General features: G+C 42.4%; 1 protein-coding gene and 1 long non-coding RNA gene across 4 annotated transcripts in view; one reads left to right on the top strand and one right to left on the bottom strand.

The window, feature by feature from the left end:
- The first annotated feature begins 8,811 nt into the window (after positions 1-8,811).
- Positions 8,812-23,719, top strand: part of ralba (v-ral simian leukemia viral oncogene homolog Ba (ras related)) — a 75,190-nt gene continuing 60,282 nt past the window's right edge. Inside the window, exon 1 of one of the 3 annotated variants that reach the window (XM_043694221.1) lies at positions 8,812-8,925. The gene's annotated coding sequence lies outside the window, so the exon portion shown is untranslated. Of the gene's footprint in view, positions 8,926-10,094; positions 10,148-23,719 lie in introns of those variants that run through there. The other 2 variants (XM_043694223.1, XM_043694222.1) reach the window with 2 other exon arrangements.
- LOC122551769 overlaps positions 13,459-23,719 on the bottom strand; it is a 24,598-nt gene continuing 14,337 nt past the window's right edge. Inside the window, exon 3 of the long non-coding RNA XR_006312195.1 lies at positions 13,459-13,643. This is a non-coding gene — a long non-coding RNA (uncharacterized LOC122551769). The remainder of the gene's footprint in view (positions 13,644-23,719) is intronic.

Below are 23,719 nucleotides of genomic sequence, written 5' to 3'. Positions count from 1 at the left end.
AGCACTCACCCATCAGCGGAAACATGTTTCCTGCTGCCAGAGTGTCCAATACTTTCATCATCTTATACGTCTCAATCAGATCCCCTCTCAGTCTTCTAAACTCAAGGGTATACAAGCCCAGTCGCTTCAGTCTTTCAGTGTAAGGTAATCCCGCCATTCCAGGAATTGACCTCGTGAACCTACGCTGCACTCCTTCAATAGCCAGGATGTCTTTCCTCAAATTTGGAGACCAGAACTGCATGCAGTACTCCAGATGTGGTCTCACCAGGGCCCTGTCCAGCTGCAGAAGAACCTCTTTGCTTCTATACTCAATCCCTATTGTTATGAAGGCCAGCCTTCTTCACTACCTGCTGTACCTGCATGCTTGCCTTCATTGACTGGTGTACAAGAACACCCAGATCTCTCTGTACTGCCCCTTTACCTAAATTGATTCCATTGAGGTAGTAATCTGCCTTCCTGTTCTTGCCACCAAAGTGGATAACCATACATTTATCCACATTAAACTGCATCTGCCATGCATCTGCCCACTCACCTAACTTGTCCAGGTCATCCTGTAATCTCCTAACATCCTCATCACATTTCACCCTGCCACCCAGCTTTGTATCATCAGCAAATTTGCTAATGTTATTGCTGATACCATCATCTACATCATTAACATATATTGTAAAAAGCTACGGTCCCAGCACTGATTCCTGCGGTACCCCACTGGTCACTGCCTGCCATTCCAAAACGGAGCCGTTTATCACTACCCTTTGTTCCCTATCAGCCAACCAATTTTCAATCCAAGTTAGTACTTTGCCCCCAATACCATGCACCCTAAATTTGCTCACTAACCTCCTATGTGGGACTTTATCAAAAGACTCAGAGCTGTCAACTGCTTGTCATATGACAAACCCTTTATCTGTGGGATCATTCTTGTAAACCTTGTTTGGACCCCTCTCCAAGGCCAGCGCATCCTTTCTAACCCTTGGATACGGGGTCAAAACTGCTCACAATATTCTAAATGCGGTCTGACCAGTGCCTTATATAGCCTCATCAGTCCATCTTTGCTTTTGTATTCTAGCCCTCTCAAAATGGCCCGGAGACTTATCAACCTTCAGACCTAACATTGCATCAACACGGATGGTCTCAGACAAATTGTTGCTGTACATTACTCTGAGGAACTTTACGCTCTTGAACATCTCCACCTCAGCTCCATTGATGTAGATAGGGGCATGTCTTCCTCTTTGCTTCCTGAAGTTGATGATCAGCTGTTTAGTTTTGCTGAAGTTGAGGGAGAGATTGTTATCACCAAGCACTCTGGTATATCTTTCAGAGATTAATACCTTTTACAACAACTATTAGGGCAATTGTTTTTTGTTTGTTGTATATAAATGAGGGTTTGGAGGGATATGGGCCGGGTGCTGGCAGGTGGGACTAGATTGGGTTGGGATATCTGGTCGGTATGGACAGATTGGACGGAAGGGTCTGTTTCCATGCTGTACATCTCTATGAGTCTATCTAGAATTGGTTTCAGGAAGTACAATGACAAAGTATGCACCTCAAATAAAATTCAGCAACACTGGGAATAGTGAGCACAATAGTAGCAGTCGTCAAGAGGACATAGATTGGGGACAATGAGTAGATGCATGGCAGATGCAATATGATGAGTATGAATTGATAGGCTTTGGGAGAAACTACAAGTGTAGGCAGTATAACTTAAATGGTTGCATTTTATTGGGGTACAAAAATACTCTGCTACATATTCTTAATCCTTGAACGTGGCAGGGTACATTATAAAGCAGGTGAGAAAGTGTTTGGGATACTTGGCTTTTTAAATTGGGGCATGGTATACAAAAACAACGAGGCAATGTTAAACTAAAATCCTTGCTTAAGGCTCAGCTGGAATTTTCTCATGATTTGGAGACACCGGTGTTGGACTGGGGTCTACAAAGTTAAAAATCACACAACACCAGGTTATAGTCCAACAGGTTTATTTGGAAGCATTAGCTTTTGGACTGCTGCTCCTTCATGAGGTGATTGTGGAGAATAAGACTGTAAGATACAGAATTTATAGCAAAAGTTTACAGTGTGTTGTAACTGAAATTTTGTGTACAGCTTTGCATCGCACTTTAGGAAAAATGTCAAAAACCTGGAGAGGTTTACCAAGGAGCTTTATTAAGGTACTGCCAGGGATGAGACAATTCATTGATTTGAAAACAATGAGATTTGCTGGATTTGTTCTCCTTGGAGCAGAGGGGATCAAGGGAAGAATGAATAGAGGTAAATCGTGAGGGATTGCAATAGACTAAGTAGGCAAAACACAACTCCTCTGGCAAAGCTGTAAGTATCTAGGGATGACTGATGAGAATTAATTGGCAAAATAACGAGAGAAAAAATTAGGTCTTTTTTTCACACAGAAGTTATTAAGTAATGGAAGCAATAAGCTTAACGATTGATGATAAATCAGCTTCATATGAATTTTGAAAAGATAATTGGATATGCATTTGAAGAGATAATTTACAGGATAAAACATTGGTAACTTACTCAGCTTTTTCAAAGAGTCATTAAAGGTTGAATGACTCCCTTCTGTGCTATATTATCTTAAACCATATTCAGGAGATAGTTTTTACTTTCAGTGACAGTGTAAAGCACACAACATTGGCCTGCTCAACCATTAAACACTTCTCCTGGTTGATTATCCAAGATTATTTGAAAATCAGGAGGCTGTCCCAACTCTAGGTATTTACTCTGTTATCCAAATTTAAAATAAATTTATTGAAAGTAATTTTAATTTTTATTCCATTTGAAGTTTTGAATTTTAGTTTTTATAAATTTGAATATTATTTGTAATCTTTGTTTTCAGTGATCAGTAATGTATCAAATTCTCGTCTTTAGTAATGGGATATGAGGATATGGCCAAGGCATTGAACAGATATTTTGTGTTAGATTTCACAGTGGAGGACACTAATTACAAGTCAGTAATTGACAAGGAGACTAAGATAGGTGAGGACCTAGAAACGATCATTATCATGAAAGAAGTAGTATTGGGCAAGGTACTGGAGCTAAAGTTAGACAAGTCTCCTGGCTCCGATGGAATGCATTCCAGGGTATTAAAAGAGACAACAGGAGAAATAGCAAATGTACTTGTGGTAATTTTCCAAAATTCACTCGTCTCTGGGGCAGTTCCAGCAGATTGGAAAACAGCAAATGTGACGCCACTGTTTAAAAATGGAGGTTATGCCTTCCTCACCGCACTATTTACCTGGGTGGCAACTTTCAGAGATCTGTGTACATGGACACCAAGATCCCTCTGCTCATCCACACTACCAAGTATCCGACCATTAGCCCAGTACCCCATCTTTTTGTTATTCTTCCCAAAGTGAATCACCTCACACTTAGCTACATTGAATTCCATTTGCCACCTTTCTGCCCAGCTCTGCAGCTTCTCTATATCCTGCTGTAACCTGCCACATCCTTCCTCACTGTCAACAACTGTCATGAAAGAAATAGTATTGGGCAAGGTACTGGAGCTAAAGATAGACAAGTCTTCTGGCCCCAATGAAATGCATTCCAGGGTATTAAAAGAGTTAGCAGGAGAAATAGCAAATGTACTTGTGGTAATTTTCCAAAATTTGCTGGTTTCCGGGGCAGTTCCAGCAGATTGGAAAACAGCAAATGTGATGCCACTGTTTAAAAAAGGTCGACAAAAGATGGGGAATTATAGGCTGGTTAGCTTAACTTCTGTTGTTGGGAAAAATGCTTGAATTTATCAAGGGAGAAATAGCAAGACATCTAGATAGAAATTGTCCCATTGTACAGATACAGCAAGGGTTCATAAAAGGCAGGTCATCGTTAACTAATTTACTGGAATTCTATGACGACATTACGAGCACAATGTACAACGGGAACCAAGCAGATGTCTGTATGTAGATTTCCAAAATGCATTCGACAAGGCGCTGCACAAAAGGCTAATTCTTAAGATAAAGATGCATGGCATTATGGGCAATGTATTAGCATGGATGGAGGGTTGGTTAACCAATGGCAAGCAAAAAGTAAGGGTAAATGAGAGCTTTTTTGGTTGGCAAACAATGACCAGTGGTGTCCCTCAGGGATCAGTTTTGGGACTACAATTATTCACAATTTACATAGATGATTTGAAGTTGGCGATCACATGTATTGTGTCAAAGTTTGCAGATGACACTAAGGTGAGTGCTGGAGCAAAGTCTGCAGAAGACTGTGAAAGTTTGCAGAGGAACACAGATACTTTAAGTGAGTGGACAAAGGGCTGGCAAATGGAGTACAATGTTAATAAATGTGAAGTCATCCATTTTGGTAGGAATAACAGTAAAAAGAGGACCATTATTTGAAAGGTTGAAAAAACTGCAGCATTCAGCTGGACACCTGTTCGTCCTTGTGCATGATTCACAGAATGTTGGTTTGCAGGTGCAGGAGGTAATTAGGAAGGCAAATGGAAATTTGTTCTTCAATGCTAAAGGGATTGAGTTGAAAAGCAGGGAGGTTATGTTGCAGCTGTGTCGGGTGTTAGTGAGGCCACATCTGGAGTACTGTGTGCAGCTTTAGTCTCCTTACTTGAGAAAGGATGTACTGGCATTGGAGGATGTGCAGAGGAGGTTCACTAGGTTGATTCTGGAATTGAGGGGGTTGGCTTACGAGGAGACACTGAGTAGACTGGGATTATATTCAAGATTAGAGTGGTGCTGGAAAAAGCACAGCAGGTGAGGCAGCATCCGAGGAGCAGGAAAATTGAAAGCACAATTTTCCTGCTCCTCAGATGCTGCCTGACCTGCTGTGTTTTTCCACCACCACTCAAATCTTGACTCTAATCACCAGCATCTGCAGTACCCACTTCCACCTGGGATTATATTCATTGGAATTTAGAAGGTTGAGGGGGCATCTTATAGAAACATAAAAAATTATGTAGGGAATAGATACGATAGAAGAAGAGAAGATGTTTCCATTGGCAGGTGAAAGTAGAACAAGAGGGCCCAGCCTTAAAATTAGGGGGAGCAAATTTAGGACTGAATTGAGAATGAACTTCTTCACCCAGAGGAATCTGTGGAATTCCCTGCTCAATGAAGTAGTTGAGGCTTCCTCATTGAATGTTTTTAAAGCTAAGATGGATAACGTTTTGAACAGTAAAGGAATTAAGGGTTATGATAAGAGGGTGGGTAAGTGGAGGTGAGGCCATGAAAATATCAGCCAAGATCTTATTGAATGGCAGAGCAGGCTCGAAGAGCCAGATGGCCTACTCCTGGTTCTTATATTCTTATGTCTTGCCATTGTCTTCACAAATTAAAAAAGTATTTCTGAAATTTCTAGTGATGCTCAACACAATACCAGTTGTTAATGTGAATAAGTCACAGGTAAGTAGTCTGAATGTAAATAAGTTTGACCCCGAAGTTGAATATCATCCAACAAATCAGAAAACTGGCAATATAGCCTAATTTTCAGGTTTGATGAAAGATTTCTACTTTTTTCCTCATTTTCTGACTAGACATTTTACAGTCATGAGGACTCAACATTGAGTTCAACAATTTTGGACCATGAAATCTGTCCTCCATTTAGATTAACCACCTTAGTCCTCTTTGTATAGGCTATTTGTTTCTGCTATTAACATCCATACATCATTTATACCACATTAGAACTCTTTTTTTACCTTTTCCTCTGGGTTGAAAATATTTTCTACTCAATTAATCTGTTGAGAGATGTTTGAATACACCTTGAAAGCAGGTGGGACTTGAACCCATGCCTTCTCGTCTAGATCTAGGGACATTACTACTACACCTTATACTGGGGTTCTATTACCATTTGTTCCACTTGCATCTTTCACCTTTCCCCCTCTCCAGTATTAAAATCCATCATCTTTTCCAGCTCCTTCAGATTTCACAAAGGAATTAAGATTAGATTACTTACAGTGTGGAAACAAGCCCTTCGGCCCAACAAGTCCACACCGACCCTCCGAAGAGCAATCCACCCAGACCCATTCCCCTACATCTACAACTACGGGCAATTTAGCATGGCCAATTCACCTAACCTGCACGTTTTTGGACTGTGGGAGGAAACCGGAGCACCTGGAGGAAACCCACGCAGACACGGGGAGAATGTGCAAACTCCACACAGACAGTTGTCCGAAGCGGGAATTGAACCCGAGTCTCTGATGCTGTGCAGCAGTGCTAACCACTGTGCCACCGTGCCGCCCTAGAGTGAATCTAAAGAGGTTCTTCCAAGTATATTAAAGGAAAAAGAATAACACAGGCATAAAGTTCACCAAGGAGGAAGAAACCGACAACAAATTCGCATTCCTGGACGTCACAGTCGAAAGAAAGGACAAAGGAGAACTACAAACCTGCGTATACAGAAAACCGCCAAACACTGACCAAATACTTAACTACACCAACAATCATCCCAACACACACAAACGGAGCTGTATCAGAACACTATTCCAATGAGCCACCTCACACTGCAGCACAGATGAACTTCAGAAAACAGAGGAGAACCACCTATACAACTTATTCAAGAAGAACGGATACTCAAAAAATACAGTCCGCAGATTCCTCAAGAACAAACTACGACAAGCAGACCAAACACAGCCAGAAACCCTAACCACCTTACCATACATCAAAGAAGTTTCAGAAATGACAGCCAGACTACTAAGACCCCTCGGACTCCTAGTAGCACACAAACCCACCAACACTCTCAAACAAAAAACTAACAAACCTAAAAGACCCAGTACAACCCATGGACAAAACCAACGTTGTCTACAAAATTCCATGCAAGGACTGCCACAAACACTACGTAGGACTAACAGAAAGAAAGTTAGCCACCAGGATACACAAACACCAGCAGCCACAAAAAGATACGACCCTCTCTCCCTCGTAGCCCTACACACAGAGGAAAAAAACCAACATTTCGACTGGGACAACATATCTATCCTGGGACAGGCTAAGCAACGACATGCCAGAGAATTTCTAGAGGCCTGGCCCTCCAACCACAACGCCATAAACAAACACATAGATCTAGATACCATCTATCAACCCCCCAGAAAACGACCAGGAAATTACATCACCACAAACCCCAGGAACCCCATCCAGGACAAACATATAAATAGAAAGCAGGAGACAACAGCTTCATTTCACTTGGAGGTCGCCACTGATGATGTTACCTAGCCAGGTAATGAAACGTCTAGATATCAAATCTACAGCTCAGCGAGCAAACCTCCACCCTAAACCTCAACCTGAGCTACAAACTTTCACAAACCTTGCAAACAAAAATAACTAGAGAGAGAATAGGGCCTCTCAAGGACCAAGGTGAGGGCATGAATGTGTAGAACCCAGAGATGGTTGAGGTCTGCAATGAATTTTTTTTGTTAACCATGGAGAAAGACATGAAGACATAGGAACTTGGGGGAGGTTTGTCGTCAATTCTCGGGGACAGTCCATATCACAGAGGTGATGTTGGATGTATTAGTATGTATGAAGGTGGCTAAATCTCCTGGTCCTGACAAGATGTTAAGTCAATTTCAGATGCCTCCAGACTAGCCAAGTTCCTTCAGCACTTTTTAAAAAAAAGTCTATTTCCAGATTCTCAGGACTTCTCACAGTTAGTTGGATGACTGGTTTGCGATGCAGATTGTTGCCAAAAGCACAGGTTCAATTCCCATACTGGCTGACATTCCATCGAAACAGGAGTAGGTTATTCAGCTTCTTAAGCTTGTTCTGTCACTTAATGAGATTGTGGTCGATCTGTGTCCTAACTTCATATAGCAGCCCTTGGACTACATCCCCTTAATACATTTGCTGACTAGGAAAGACGCTTCTTCTCACCCTCTCCTCTTGCCTGTTGCATGGTGATACTCTCTCTAACGAGACAATGGGACTATGGAGACTTTACCTTTCTAAAACCATTGAGACCTACAGCAGCGAAAAGGCCCTTTGTCCCATCTAAACAGCCAGAAGTGTGAACTGCAGATGCTGGAGATTGGAGTGGTGCTGGTAAAGCACAGCAAGTCAGGCAGCATCTGAGGAGCAGGAAAATCAATGTTAATGGGCAATCAAAAGCAATCACCTACTATTTTAAATAAAAACTAAAGGATGCATCTGTGGAGAGAAATCAGAGTTAACGTTTTTAGTCCAGTGACGTTCTGAAGGTGTGGAGGTGCTGGTGTAGGTCTGGGCTGGACAAGGTTAAAAATCACACAACACCAGGTTATAGTCCAACGGGGATAAAGGAGCAGCGTTCCGAAAACTTGTACCTCCAAATAAACCTGTTGGACCAAAATCTGGTGTTGTGTGATTTTTAACATTCTGAAGGAGGATCACTGGGCCCCAAATGTTAACTCTGATTTCTCTCCACAGAAGCTACCAGATCTGCTGAGCTTTTTCAGCAATTTCTGTTTCAGCAATTGCTTTTATTAAACTTGACCTTCCCCGGTTATTAAAGAAGTGACTGTCTGACCTATAACCTGTCATACTAAAAGATGAGAGACTTAAACAATCCAGGTCTTTTTCACTATATAATTTCAGTTACATCACACTGTAAACTTTTGCTATAAGTTCTGTGTCTTGCAATCTTATTCTCCACAACCACCTGATGAAGGAGCAGCGCTCAGAAAGCTAGCGCTTCCAAATAAACCTGTTGGACGATAAGCTGGTGTTGTGTGATTTTTATCTTTGTGACCTATTACAGTATTTGCAAGCTCTGCCTTCCCCCTGAGGAGCTGCCGGAACATTCATGGGAGCAGTGGGGTGGAGGGGGAACACCTTGGTTAGGCCCCGCCCACAGGCGGGAGGACACTTTTCGGAGGCGGGGCACGCTCCGTCATTTCCTGTCTACTCCGGTGGCGGAGAATAGCAGCCCATGGAGTGAGTGAGCGAGCGAGCGAACTGGCGCCTTGCTGTATTCATGTCCGTCCGTTTATAGCTTGTAAGTAGCCGCACCTTTTCTTGTTTTGTCCGGCGTTGCTGCTGTTCCTCTCCCCTCCACGAGTTCATTCAGAAAACATTTACTTTAGAGAGAGAGAGAGAGAGAGAGTAGAGAAAACCGTGACCGCTCAACCAAACACAGGTGGAGGGGAAGATTGATTGACGAACAGGTGGGCCAATAGGATCTGCGTTCGCTCACCGATTAACCAATGGACGTGATGGCGGGGCGGAGCAGGGCCGACTGAGCAAGTTTGGTTGCTGGTCTTGTCAGGGTTTCTCCTGCTCCAGACTCCAATCCCTGGCAGCAATGAACCGCCTGTCCATTAGGAGCTGCTGGGCTGGTAACTCAGCACCGTGTCCCACTTCTCCTCCCCCGCCCCGTTTAGTTCTGCGTTTGTGTGTGTTTGCTGTACGCAAATCTTCAGCACACGAAAGGAACCGAAGAAATCGGGAAGTTTTTATTCTTGTAGCTCCACCACACCCCACTCTGATCGTTTTTATTTCCAAACAGGCGTCTCCACTTTTTTTTTTGGAAAAAGAAACAAGGTTCTTAATTTTTCTTCCCCCCCAACCCCACCCACTTCCCTTGAATCAATTAGAACTCAACCAACGTTTTACTCTTAAATGAGTAAACAGTTGTTTAAGATCTGGTACCAAACAGCGATGATTGGCTGACTGTTTTGCAAAATGTGAAATGTCACTAGGAGATCAGTGAAAACCTGCCATCGTGCTAAAAGCTGTTGGTATTTAAGCTTTTTTCAGTAGTCTTTTAAAAGATAGAACTAATGACATTGCTGCTGTTTGGAGGACTGATAATTATTGACCATCCCTGGTTTCCTTTGAGAAGGTGGTGGTGATCTGCCTGCTACCTTGAACTGCTGCAGTCTGTTATGTAGTGGATTTCAGAAATTTTATCTGTTAATTGTACAGAAATGACAAATATCTCCAGGTAGGAAGGTGTGACCTGGATAAGATGATGTTCCTATTTATCTGTTAATGTTGTCATATATATTGTTGGTTAGGTAGGTGCTGTCGAAGAAACCTTACATTTGCTGCAGTGCATCCTGTAGGTAAAACATACTGCAGCAGCAGGGAGATAGTGGTAGAGTGAATGGATATTTGATGTGATGCATGGGCTCCTGATTCACTTAAACAGGAACTTGACCAGAACTTTATTTTGGATTTTCTGGTGTAGATCACACCACACGCTCTCTTATAGAAAGGTGAGTTTCAACTTTAAGTATTTTGAATGTATGTTTTAACTTCATTCTGGCAGTTTACATTTTTGTTTCACTCCTGTCATTGCTTCTAAAACTTTGAATTTGTAGAAATTCAAATAAAACTTCTCAAACATCCTAGAGGACAGTAATATTGATTGAATTCATCTGGTATTTTATTTTCTTGGGCTACTTCACTTTGAGAAGCACGAGAGAGGAGTAATTCTTTGCTAATCATTTAATTTGTTCAAGAGGACTGCACCACTGGTTAGGCTGGAATTTATTGCTCTTGTTATTGTGCTTGAGAAATTAGCAGTGAACTGTTGTCTTGAACAGTTGTCCATGTGGTTTAAATATACCAACAATGTCATTAGGGAGAGTGTTCCAAGACTTAACTGTGACAATACAGGATTGGTAATGCCATTCCAAGTTAAAATGGTGTGTGGCTTGAAGGGGGTTTTCAGCTGATGTCCTCATGCATCTGTTATGTTTGTGTTTCTAAGTGGGAAAAGTCATTGTTTTCAATGATTTTAAATGAGCTTTGAGTTTCTGTACTGCCTCGGTGCACTATACTGAAGGGAGTGAATGTTCAAGCTATTGGCTGGATAGTTGGCTGCCTTGAATGGGATGGTTTAAGCTGCTTGTGCTGGAGCTGCTTTCAGGCACAGGAGTAAGCCATTCGAGTTTGATGCACCATTCAGTGAGATTATGGCTGATCTATGGCCTAACTCCATATATTTGCCTTTGGCCTGTATCCCTTTAAGTTTTTATTAAGCAAAGGTATTAATCTCAAAACTAATGACCGATCCACCATTCACTGCATGTCAGCTATATTCCTTCACTTCTGACTTATGCATTTAAAAGGTAGATTGGCTTTAATGAGATCGGGAGGTCAGGGTGTGCTGCTTAATTTCCAGACTCTAATAGTTTCTTGTAGAAATTATGATATCTAGTTTAAATTCTGGGAAATGGATGTTGCCAGTCGATTGTAATAGTAATGCCATTAGTGTCAAAGGTTGATGGTTAGATTCTGAGATGGTCATTGCCCAATATTTCTCCCTCGCTATTTATTAGTCCAAGCCTCAATTTGTCGAGGTCTTACTGCAGATTGACATGCACTCTTTCCAGATTTAAGGAATCCAATTTGGTGCTGAGTATTGTAAAATCATCAGTGAACATTCCCATGTTTCACCATTTATAATGGTGAGAGAGGCCATTGAAACAGCTGGAGATCGTTGGGCATATAAGGACACTACCCTGAAGAACACCTGCAGTGATATCATGGGATTGAGTTGATTGACTTCCAACCACAGCTATCTATCCTTTGTGCTAAGTAGAGCTCCAACTAGAAGCGTTTTTCTGATTCCTATTGACATTAGTTTTGGTTAGGTTCTTTGCTACACTCAGTTAAATGCTGCACTAATTTTAGTTAGTGAATGCAAATCCTTGGAGCCAAATATTGGGTTTGTTTGGGTTGATGGTCTACTTTGTAGAGGTGACACCACTCTATTGTGCTGTGTTGTTTTTTTTGTGACTGCACGTGCATTTGAACTGAGGCCCTAGTGATGGAATTTGTCTGCACCAGGCTTATCCTGAACCTGTTTAGCAAGGATCATTCTTGGTCTTGATAGCTTTTCCCATGGGCGGCACGGTGGCACAGCGCCAGAGACCCGGGTTCAATTCCCACCTCAGGCGACTGACTGAGTTTGCACATTCTCCCCGTGTCTGCGTGGGTTTCCTCCGGGTGCTCCGGTTTCCTCCCACAGTCCAAAGATGTGCAGGTTAGGTGAATTGGCCATGCTAAATTGTCCGTAGTGTTAGGTAAGGGGTAAATGTAGGGGTATGGCTGGGTTGCGCTTTGGCGGGTCGGTGTGGACTTGTTGGGCAGAAGGGCCTGTTTCCACACTGTAAAGTAATCTAATCTAAAAAATTTCTTGATCCAAACAATGGTTAGATGGTGAATCTTGATTGGAAAGATTGCTCCACTTGAGGCACCTAGATTGACGGTGGGTAGTAGGGTTATTAAATGATTATCGTGAAGAGGTAATTGAGGTGTAATAGATGGTTTCAACCACCTTTTGAGTTTTCATCAGTTGGGTGTGTGGAGGAGGTTTTGCAAGGACAGCAGCCAAAGGTGTGTGGAGCATTTTGTTATGTAATCTTCAGTTCATTTGCATGTGTGTGTAGTGCTAATAATAGTCATTCTTCTCTCCATGTTGAGCTTTTTTAATCCAATCTAAACCAAGCAAGCTAAATTTGTTTTTAAATTTTAAATTTATTCACAGGATTCACAGGGTGTTGCTGGCTAGACCAGTATTTATTGCTTATTCTGGATTAGTGGTGCTGGAAGAGCACAGCAGTTCAGGCAGCATCCAACGAGCAGCGAAATCGACGTTTCGGGCAAAAGCCCTTCATCAGGAATAAAGGCAGTGAGCCTGAAACGTGGAGAGATAAGCTAGAGGAGGGTGGGGGTGGGGAGAAAGTAGCATAGAGTACAATGGGTGAGTGGTCTCTCTACAAGAAGCACAGAGTCCCTCTCCCACTGCAACTCCCAGGTCACTTCCTCCACCTATCCACTCCACCCTCTCCTCCCTGACCTATCACCTTCATCCCCCTACCCCACTCACCCATTGTAATTTATTGCTTATCCCTAGTTGCCTAGAGGGCATTCAGTCAATGGAGTCTCTGGAATAATAGCTGAGTGACATACCATTAGGCCATTGCTTCCCACAGTATAGGTATCTATTTAATATCTTTAACACTAACGTGACAATTACTGACCTTGGTGTAATTCCTGTGACTGCAGTATCCCTTACTGCTCCTTGATTATTTTTGTCCTTCTGTCATAGTTTTATTTGAAATGTTTGCTAGTTGTGTTGAACTTATTGCTCCTGAGTAATAGAGCTACACTTGGTGAATCTACTTGTGTGTGACGAAGAAAAACACAGCTCTTACTCTTGATTTCTTTTCATTAACTTGGCATTGAATGCATGCAGATAAGGGGGGAAACTTTGCTTGGATGTGATACTCTCTAATTCATTAGCTTGCGAGTGTCCATTCAATGCTTCATCTTCCAAAGATCATAGAATTGCTACAGTGTAGATTTTGGCCCATCGAGTCCACACCAACCCTCCAAAGAGCCTCCTGCCTAGACCCAGACTCCCCACCTTATCCCGTAACTCCATTTTTACCATGGACTGTCCACCTGACCTGTGCATCTTTGATTGATTTGTGGCAAGAAACCAGAGCACCCAGAGGAAACTCCTGCAGATACAGGGCAAATATGCAAACTCCACACAGTCACTGAAGGTTGGGTTTGAACCTGACTCCCTGGTGCTGAGAGGCAGCAGTGCTAACCACTGAATCACAAAGATGCTTGATAAAACTGAAACCGTACTTTAGCAAACAGTCAACATTGGAGGGAAGTAAATTTCATGTAGTAACTTTTTTGGTGAAGGTGAAATGGAAAGAGAATTGGGAATGATGGTCATTCATGTCCTGCCTGTAAAACAAACAGGATGCAGGTTTACAAAAAAATCCAGAGACTGGTCGCACTCAGGTCAAATAACATCTGCAGAGAAAAGGAAGTTAAAACTCCATTTCGGGTCTGTCAGCTAGATACTGGGTTAATCACTAAATCATCTAACATGAAATCTTTGGCTTTTTAAAGTGTTTGAGTCTGTACAATTTTTCCTGTAGAAAGGGCAGGAGGAAGCAATGTCGGGTAATTATGGATAATACGTTTAGTCTGAAAGGATCTTGTCAATTAATCCTGTATGTATTGAGGTAATGACGATGATCCCAAAAAGATCAATTCATGTATGCCAAAGCAGCAAGATGAGTTTGCAAGATCAGGTTTGAGGATAATGTTCAGAAATATTTTATTAGTCATATATTATGGGCTGTAAGTAGACATTTTGGTGCAAAAAAACTTGGTCATTGTGATCTACAGTATAGAATTCCCATTTGACTTTGCGTCAGTCAAAAACATCCTTCTAACTATTCTAATTCTGTTTTTCAGCACTTGGCCCATGGTCTTGAATGGGAGAAAGTGAGGACTGCAGAAGCTGGACAGTCAGTTGAAAAGTGTGGTGCTGGAAAAGCTCAGCAGATTAAGCAGCGTCTTCATGAAGGGCTTATGCCTGAAACATCGACTCTCCTGCTCCTCGGATGCTGCTTGACCGCTGTGCTTTTCCAGTGTCACACTTTTCAACCCATAGTCTTGCATGCCTTGGCATTTCAAGTGCGCTTAAATGTTGAGGGTTTCTACCTCAACCACACTTAAGTTAGATTCTTACCTTGTGGGTGAAATTAAATTTCATTCCCTCTGCATTTTCCCCTCCTTGTCTGAAATCTAGTACTCTGGTCATAGTTCCCTCTGCCAAGCGGGAAAAATTTAATGTCCATCCTGGTTATGTCCTTTATTTTATATATCCCAATCATGTCGTTCTCCACCTCCTCTGCTCTAAGGAAAACAAGTCCAGTATTCCAATCTCTCTTCATAACTGAAACTCTCCAGCAAAAGCAACGTCCTAGTAAATGTACTCTGCGCCTTTCATTGCAATTACTCTGCTCCAGTAATATGGATTCCAGAACTGGGCACAATATTCTAGCCTAACCAACTTTTTAAATATAGTTCCAATGTAACTTCTGTACTCTTAAAGTCTGTGCCTCATCTGATGGAGCCAAGCATCCCATATGCCACCTTGGTCACTTTATCTACCTGTCTTGCTATCTTAAGGGACTGCTGGGTATGCATTCCAGCATCCTTCTGATTCTTGGAGCCTCCCAGAATCCTAACACTTGTATTCCCTTTCCTTATTTGTCTTGCCCAAATCATCTTAGACTTATATGGTTTGAAGTCCATTTGCCACTGATCAGCCCATCTGACTAGCCAACTCCATCCTGTAATCTAAAAGGGTCCTCTTTACTATATGCATCCACTAATTTCTGTATAGTGTGCAAATTTTCTGATCAAGTTTGTCTAAATTGTTTGTTAATCACAATTGGCAGGGTCCCCCAACCCTGATTCCTGTGGAACCCCACTGGACACAAGCTTTCAGTCACAAGCATCCTCAATCAAGGCTTCCTGCCACTCGGCCAATTCTGGATCGAATTAGCCAAATTTCCTTGTATCCGATAGCAAAGATAACAGCCTATCAGTTTCCCATGCGGAACCTTCTGAAAAGGGTTGCTGAAATCCAAGTAGATCACATTGAATGTATTGTTCTCATCTAAGCATCTGGTTATCTCTTCAGAAACTTCAATCATGTTGGACAAACGTGATCTCTGCCTAAAAAAATTGAATGTTTTTCATTAATCTCTGCTCCTTCAATTGAAGATTATATCTTTCCCTCAGAATTTTCTCCAATAGATTCCCCACAACTGAGGTTACTGACTGGCTTAAGTTTCCTGGTTTATCCTTTGCTCCCTTCTTGACTAGTGCTACAACGTTGGCTGTCTTACAGTCCTCTGACATGTCTCCTGTAGCTAGAGGGGAATTGAAAGTTATTCCAATGTGCCTCCAGTTTCTCCCTTGCCTTACTGAAAGTCAAGGTTACATTTCATCTGTCCTGGAGAGTTGCCTACTTTCCAGCCTGCCAGACCACTGAAACCTTTGTCCAGTCTAATTTTCTTTAAATAGATCACAGTCCTTCTGTGTTCAGTGTGGTGCTGGAAAAGCACAGCAGGTCAGGCAGCATCCAACAAGAAGGAGAATCGATGTTTCAGGCATTAAGCCCTTCTGATGAAAGGATTATGCCTGAAAAAACTATTCTCCTGCTCCTCGGATGCTGCCTGACCTGCTGTGCCTTTCCAGCACCACACTCTTGACTCTGATCTTCAGCATCTACAGTCCTCCCTTTCTCCTCTGTTCACCCATATCATCCCTCTCTAAGTCCCATAGCAACACTAAGTATTCATTTAGAACCCCATCTGCATCCTATAGCTCTAAGCAGAAAATACTGCTGTGGTTCTGTTGGGTGCTAATCTTCCTGAAGAAGGGCTTATGCCCGAAACGTCGATTCTCCTGTTCCCTGGATGCTGCCTGACCTGCTGCGCTTTTCCAGCAACACATTTTCAGCTCTGGGTGCTAATCTTTCCTAGTTGTTTTATTCTTAGTGCACTTGTGAAATAAGTTGGGATTTTTCATTATTTTAACTACCATTATTGTTTTATGGTGCCACCTTCATGCCCACAGTTGGTTTCCTAATATCCTTTTCAAGTTTCCCCTGAACATTCTGTAGGGCTTTTGTTTTGAACCTTGCTTTCTGCCTACTTTTTCTTCATCCAGTCTTGGATATCCCTTCCTATCCTGTCTTTGCAGATTTTGTTGGTCCCATCATTTGTCTTTGGTACACACTTGCCCTTTTACTTTCTGTATTTCCTTCTTGAATGTATCCTACTACTCTGACACAGATTCACCTAAAAGTACCTTGCTCCCAGTGCACTCTGGCCAAGTCATATCTGATCTTATTAAAATCAGCCATCACCCCTACCTCTGTTGGAACTGTGATTTCAGGCCTATCCATGTTTGCAAAATGGTCCCTTACTGATACTTCAAATACTTGGCTACATTCCCTAAAATTAAGTCCAGAGCTGCCCCCTCTCCCTCTGAGTCTTTCACATTATGATTTCACTAGCTCTTATTGAGGAGCTTGAAATCCTTTTACTATCGTTATTCATAACATTTACATTTTTGCCTACGTATCTGCTCTTTGATTTCTGTTGGACGGTTAGGGTAGGGGACTTGTGCTGAATGTGCACTACCAACGACATTTGCTCATCCTTGATATTTTAAGTTTTCCTCAGTGACTTCATTTGCGGAGCTTTCTAAGATGTGAACCCCCTTTACTATGGGTCATTCTGCTACAATGCTTGTTTTGTTAATTCACTAACACGATTGAATTGGGGGCATTGTTTCTAAAGCATGAACTTATAAAATGTGTTGGCTTTAACGTGATTTTTCTTTAACATCGGGTTGCACAAGAATGCAACCATCACATTATAGAAGAGCTACCTATATTGTAATTAATTCCCTCTTTTACCACCATCTTTGTCTTGCGTGAAAACCTATATCCTGGAATATTCAGCTGCCAAATGTCTTGGCAATGTCTCAATGATTCGAAATAACAGCATACACCCCATATTTTTAAATTTAAACCCTCAATTTATCTATTTCTCAAACTCCTTGTGTTAAAGATTTAGATTGCCTATTGTGTGGAATCAGGCCCTCTAGCCCAGCCAGTCCACACCGACCTCCAAAGAGTAATCCAACCAGACCCATTTCCCTCTGACTAATGCACCTAAATCTATGGGTAATTTAGCATGGCCAATTCAATGACCCGCACATCTTTGGACTGTGGGAGGAAACCCACACAGACATGGGGAGAACTCCTGACAGACAGTCACCTGAGGCTGGAATCGAACCTGGGACCCTGATGTTGTGAGGCAGCAGTGCTAACCACTGAGCCACCATGCCACCCTAGCCATGTTAGCCATTTTCTATTAAGTCAGTCACTGTAATGTTGGCAATATCTTTGAAATATGCGGCTCTTTTATTTCAATACATTAGTGATAGATGCGTGGCAATTTTGCAATGGCAATATCTTTCACTTTTTTTTTCTATAACTGCATTGTTATTAAGGCAGTGAAATCTTTCTAGGAAATTGGTAGATTGCTTTTGAGTGGCTGCTAGTTAACCAATTGAGTAGATTTATGTCAGAAACATTGCATTTGGATTTGGGCTTCTAAGTATGTAGGGACATACTGAAGCTGTTTAGTTTGATAATGAAATAAAATTCTGCTGTTACCAAAATCTGGAATAACATAATGAAAATACTTAAGTCTGACATCATTTTAGAGAAAGTTTTGTTGTTTTTAGATCAATGACTTTGCATCAGACTTCCTCTTCTGATGCAAGTACTGTTGATTGGAAGCAACCCCCCTTCTTCCCACACCCCTCTTTTTCCCTCCCAGGTGTTGCCAATGTTGCTGCATATTACCAACCTTTTCCATTCATTTTTCTTATGCTAGCTTAACTTCTAGCATAGTAGGTTTCATGGGCTTGAATTCAAGGTTTTGCAATGTTTGTGTATCTGTGTATCATGTCATTACTATAAATTTTTATTCCATATGAAGGTCTGATTACTGAAGCCCAATATTATACCTATTTGCAAATTAGGTCTACTTGCAATTGTGCTGAATCTTCTGTTTTAAATATCTGACTTTGAATTTGCTCCATCAAATAATTCAAAACTGAATTATAAATTATCTGACTGCCTCTTTAGAACAGATTGGCCTCTTGCTGCACATTTTATATAACTTCTTTGCTTGTAAAAGATAAAAAAATTGTCCTGTTTTCCTGCCATCTTCCCATTCTTAAGATATGACCAAATGACATGATTAGATTTGATTTGCTACAGTATGGAAACCACCCCTTTGGTCTAACAAGTCCATGCTGACCCATTTCTCTACATTTACCCCTGACTAATGCAGTAGACCTTTTGTAGATGCAGCATAGTAACTAACTTCTAGGAATTGTGTGGGAGCAGTGTAGCTGTGACCAGGTTCTGTGTGACAGCTGCACAGCTCTGATGCTAGCTTCTAGTCTGGTTTAGCTAAATTATTCTTAGCTTTAACTGCTTCTACTTGAGGCCACTTTTAAAAATAAAACTTAATCACATTATGAAAGCTACTATGAGCCCTAGCAAACGTGGAATCAATGGATATCAGGAGGCAGACTCTTTGGTTGGAGTCAAACTTGGCAAATGGGGAGATAGGTTTTGTTTAGTCAGTTATTTCATTCATGAAATCTCTGCAGGAGTTCCTCAGCCGAGTGACCTCGACCCAATTATCTTCAACGGTTTCATCAATAACCTTTGCTCCATTGTGCAATCACCTCCACTTCCGACATTACAAAGTTCAGCACCATTCGCAGCTTGTCAGATACCAAAGTAGGAGAAAGTGAGGACTGCAGATGCTGAAGATTAGAACTGAAAATGTTGCTGGAAAAGCGCAGCAGGTCAGGCAGCATCCAAGGAACAGGAGAATCGACGTTTCGGGCATAAGTGATTCCTGAAGAAGGGCTTATGCCCGAAACGTCGATTCTCCTGTTCCTTGGATGCTGCCTGACCTGCGCTTTTCCAGCAACACATTTTCAGCGCAGATACCAAAGTAGTCCATGTTCAAATGCAGCAAGAGTCTTTGTGTATAATTGAAGGCTGAGAGATTCTTGGGTCAGTCGGGATCAAGGGTTATGGGGGGGAAAGGGAGGAAAGTGGATGAGGAAGCAGGCTGAAGTGGCCTTACAACCTATTCCCTGTTGTGTTTTTCTTCCAGGTTTCTGTAGGCATGTAAAAGATGCTGGCTTGGGATATACCTAATAGCTTAAGAAAATGGAGGGTAGCCTTTATTTTCAGATCTGGCACTCATGGAATTTCATAGAATAACTAGTTTTTTTTGTGAAAGCTACCCCTCTTATTGGTGTAGTTTACAAAATAGCTTTTCATGCTTTGCAATTTCCTGTTTTGTTTTCTATTGACAAGTGTTAGGCAATCACATTTTTTATCAATTTTCTTTCTATCACTTGTTTTCTGAATTTTACTTTGTTATTCAAGTGATTACTGTTTGTATTATTTGTCTGACAAAAGAAATGTAGTTCCTTAACAATAGTTCCTTAAATAGTGGTATTGCATTTCCAGCAACTTAGTGCTTCAGAGGTTGTATTGAAGATTGGCTTATTTACCACATTGTGGAATTCGTTGGTAGACTACTTTTACTAACCACTGAAAAATATATAATTAGGCATGTTGCTATTGTGGTCATACTGCTGGTATAGTGATCCAAAGGAGTGCACAAATGATCAAAACTAGAGTTCAAATCCTATCTAGAAGAAAGTGAGGTCTGCAGATGCTGGAGATCAGAGTGGAGAGTGTGATGCTCTAAGAGGAACAGGAGAGTCAATGTTTCAGGCTAAAGCCCTTCATCAGGAATGAGGCTTGTGGGCCAAAATGGGCTGAGATAAATGGGAGAGGGTTGGGGCTGGGGGCGGAAGGTAGATGAAGGTGGGGTGGAGGTGATAGGTCAGAGAGGAAGGAAAGAAGATGGGTAGTTTGAGAGATTGGTGCTGAGTTGGAAGATTTGGATCTGGGATGGGGGGAGGGGTGGTGGTGATAGTGGAAGATGAGGAAACTGGTGAAATCTGCATTGATCCCATATGGTTGGAGGTCTCAAAGCAAAAAATGAGATGTTCTTCCTCCAGGCAGCAGGTGGTTAGGGTTTGGCGATGGAGGTGGCCCAAGACCTGCATGTCCTTAGGGAGTGGTAGGGGAAGTTGTTTGGGGGGGCAGCAGGGTTGCGTTGTGGAAGTCCCCTGGAGTTCTGTGAAACGTTCACAAGTAGGCATCCTGTCTCCCCACCGTAGAGGAGATTCCATCAGAAGCAACGGATTCAGTAGATGACGCGTGGAAATGCAGGTAAATCTGACAGATGTGGAAGGCTCCTTTTTGGGGCCCCACCTTCATCCAGGCTTCCAAAGGAGGCATCTGCTGTATCTGTTGCTCCTGATGCGGTGGTCTCTACGTTGGGGAGAGACAGGATGCCTACTTGTAGAATGAGTTTCAGAACAACTGCAAGGGACGCTCATGAAACAACCCTACTGCCTGGTGGTCAAGCACTAACTCTCCCTCCCACTTCCTCCAAAGACATGGAGGTCCTGTGCTGCCTCCATCACCAAACCCTAACCACCTGCTGCCTGGAGGAAGAACGCCTCATTTTCTGCCTTTGATCCCATGTGTTTGTAGGATTCCATGCATATTCCACCAGTTTCCTCCTCTTACTTTTTCCCTGCCCCCCCCCCCCCCCAACCTTGTACCAGATCCAACCTTCCAACTCAGCACTGTCCATCTTCCTTCCCATCTTTACACTCCACCCTCCTCTCCAACCCATCATCTCCTCCCCCACCTTCATCTACCTATCCCCCTCAACTATCTTGCTCCCTCACCCCACCCCTCTCATTTATATCTCAGCCCCTTTTGGCCCACAGGCCCCATTCCCGATGAAGGGCTTTTGTCCAAAACATCGATTCTCCTCCTCTGATGCTGCCTGACCGGCTGTACTTTCCTAGCACTGCACTCTTCAAATCCTACCATGTCAGTTGAGGAATTTGAAGTAATGATGACCAAGAAATTCTCTATAGCTCACTGTCCTTGAGGAAAGGAAGTCTTTGCCAATACTATACGTTACTATGTGATTGACTCTAAACGGCACTCCAAAGTAGCCTGACCAATCGATGCATTAGAAAATGTCTCGCCACGTTTATCAAAGATGATAAAATCTGCCCCATTTCATGAATTTCAAACGTAAATTACTGTGAACAGCTTCTTATTTTTAAATGTTACTCGTGTAAAGTAGGAGTAGGCCATTCAACTCATTGAGCCTGCTGCATCTTTGAATTGGATTATGGCTGATCCATCTTTCAATGCTATTTTGCCAATCTCCATCTTCCACAATGTTGTTGATATCCAAAACTCTATTGATTTCCATTTTGAAAATGTCCAATGATTTGAACTTTCACAATCCTCCAGGATAGAGAATTCTAAAGAATCCACCACCACCTAAATGAAGACCTTTTCGTCTCCATCTTTAAATGGTTTCCCCTTTACCTGACATTGCCCTTTAGTTTTTAGAGTCATCAGCTGGGGAAGCATCTTGACTCCCTCTGCTGTGACACCCTGGAAGGATTTTAAGTTTCAGTGAGGTCACCTCTAATTTTTCCAAACTTGAGAATAAAGCCCAGATTCCTTGATGTCTCAGTGCAAATCAATCTGGCCATTCTAGGATTAATGTAATAAGCCTCTGCTGCACGCTGCCTATGATAAGTGTTTGGCTAAAGACTGCAAATGTACACAACTCGATATGGCCTCACTAAGGCTCGATTGCCATTGCAGCAAGATATCTTTACTCCTTGACTTTCGCAATAAGGCCAACATTCCAATTGCCTTCCTAATTGCTTGCTGTAGCTTAGATTTCAGTGATTCATTAACTAGGGCACCCACGTGTCTCAGATGTCTTCCCAACCTCTTGTTGTTTAAGAAATGTTTTGCCATTTTTTTAACTGCCAAAGTGGAAACATTTTGATGTGCAAAGTTGTTTTCTCCATGTTCTTGCTCGCTTGGTCTAAGGGCACCTGGACAGGTTTTTTGCAAGCTCCTGAACAATATGTGCTCAGCAGATGTAGAAAAAATAAATATTGTCCATATCCAATTATTTTCTAATCAGCCTGCAAAGCTTATTGTGACACTGCTGTGAAGCAGGTAAGACTTGAAACTGGGTCACCTGGCTCAGGTGTGGGCACGACCTTTGCACTGAGAACCTTTCTTTCGCCCATATCCAAATTTATATTGATTTGTAAACAGCTGTGTACCGCACCAAATGTTGGGTATCCCACTAGTAACAGTCATCCTGAGAATGGCCTGTTTATTCCGATTCTCAAATTTGTCTTAACGTTCTCAATCTCAAGTTCACTTGATTTGGAAGCAGAAGTAGGCCATTCAGCCCATCGAGTTTGCTATACCAATGTGATCATGGCTGATCTGAGTATCCTTGATTCCAATTTCTTCCCTTTTCCCCAAAACACTTTTTTCCTTATTGACTAACAATCTGTTTCTTCAGCCCTCTGTGCTGAAGATTTTTCCCATTTCTGTATTAAATGTAAGACTCCTTATTCTGAGATTCTGCCAACTGTTCCTTGACTCTCCCACAAAGGGATGTAATCTTTTCTCATCTACCATGTCAAGTCTCCTAAGAATCTAGTATGTTTCAATAATGTCACCTCTTGCTCTTCTAAATTCAGATAAATACAAGCCCTGTCTAGGTAAAAACAATGACTGCAGATGCTTGATCCAGAATCTGGTTTCTATGGTGCTGGAAGAGCACAGCAGTTCAGGCAGCATCCGAGGAGCTTCAGCAAAATCGACATTTCGGACAAAAGCCCTTCATCAGGAATAAAGGCAGAGAGTCTGAAGCATGGAGAGATAAGCTAGAGGAGGGTGGGGGTGGGGAGAGAGTAGCATAGAGTACAATAGGTCAGTGGGGGAGGAGATGAAGGTGATAGGTCAGGGAGGAGAGGGTGGAGTGGATAGGTGGAAAAGGAGCTGGGCAGGTCGGACAAGTCCGGACAGGTCAGGGGATCGAGTTGCTGGAGGTTAGAAGCTAGGATGAAGTGGGGGAAGGGGAAATGAGGAAACTGTTGAAATCCACATTGATGCCCTGGGGTTGAAGTGTTCCGAGGCGGAAGATGAGGCGTTCTTCCCCCAGGCGTCTGGTGGTGAGGGAGCGGCGGTGGACGAGGCCCAGCACCTCCATATCCTCGGCAGAATGGGAGGGGGAGTTGAAATGTTGAGCCACAGTGCGGTTTGGTTGATTGGTGCGGGTTGCTCGGAGATGTTCCCTAAAGCACTCTGCTAGGAGGCGTCCAGTCTCCCCAATGTAGAGGAGACCGCAACGGGAGCAACGGATACAATAGATGATATTAGTGGATGTGCAGGTAAAACCTTGATGGATGTGGAAAGCTCCTTT

This window comes from Chiloscyllium plagiosum, chromosome 7, assembly GCF_004010195.1.
Source record: "Chiloscyllium plagiosum isolate BGI_BamShark_2017 chromosome 7, ASM401019v2, whole genome shotgun sequence".
Classification (NCBI taxonomy): domain Eukaryota; kingdom Metazoa; phylum Chordata; class Chondrichthyes; order Orectolobiformes; family Hemiscylliidae; genus Chiloscyllium; species Chiloscyllium plagiosum.
The sequence above is the reverse complement of the archived record's forward strand: the minus strand, read 5'-3'. Positions and strand labels throughout refer to the sequence as shown.